This window comes from Ictidomys tridecemlineatus, chromosome 13 (assembly GCF_052094955.1).
Source record: "Ictidomys tridecemlineatus isolate mIctTri1 chromosome 13, mIctTri1.hap1, whole genome shotgun sequence".
Taxonomy (NCBI): Eukaryota; Metazoa; Chordata; class Mammalia; order Rodentia; family Sciuridae; genus Ictidomys; species Ictidomys tridecemlineatus.
The window spans coordinates 1,559,026-1,559,604 of NC_135489.1; the positions used below are offsets into that span (position 1 = coordinate 1,559,026).

The 579-nt window shown below is 44.6% G+C and overlaps 1 non-coding gene across 1 annotated transcript; it reads right to left on the reverse strand.

Moving 5' to 3' along the window:
* Positions 1 to 207: 207 nt before the first annotated feature.
* On the reverse strand, positions 208 to 309 carry LOC120886698 (U6 spliceosomal RNA). The gene has a single exon (XR_013430120.1). It is a non-coding gene; the product is annotated as a U6 spliceosomal RNA (small nuclear RNA).
* Between the last annotated feature and the right edge of the window lie 270 nt (positions 310 to 579).

Consider the following 579-nt stretch of genomic DNA (forward strand, 5'->3'; position numbering starts at 1 on the left):
GCACCAGAGTTCTGCATTTTCCTCAGAGGCAGTGAATGATCGAAACCTTAGCCCTTTTGCAATGTGCACACATTTTAACAAACCAAAGCTTCTCAGCTGTCAGTCTGTTGATAGAGCTTCTTTCATTATTGAGAATTAATAGGAATTTCACAACATTTATAAATTGAGAGGAGTTTGGAGAAATAAATACTGAGATTTTTTTTTCTAAAAAGTAAGAAACACTGCTCAAATTTGTGTGCTTCCTTGTGCAGGGGCCAGGCTAACCTGCTCTGTATTCCTCCAGTTTTAGTACATGTGCTGCTGAAGCTCGCTACGCAAAACTTAAAAGGGCCTCATGTACCCTTATCTGCTGACTCCATGAGAAATTTCACTCTGCAGTCAGCCTGTGAGCTCCAGTCCAAGGAGGGGAGAACTCTGTGAGCGCTCACCAGGCTCCATCCGGAGAGCAGAAGGGAGGAGGGCTCGGTGCACTGGCCTGTGGTGCTATTTCAGAATTTCTATACAGATGCTCTTATTTAAGACCTCACTGGGATGAGGAGCAGAAATCAGGCACTTAGAATCCCACTGACTGCTTACGAC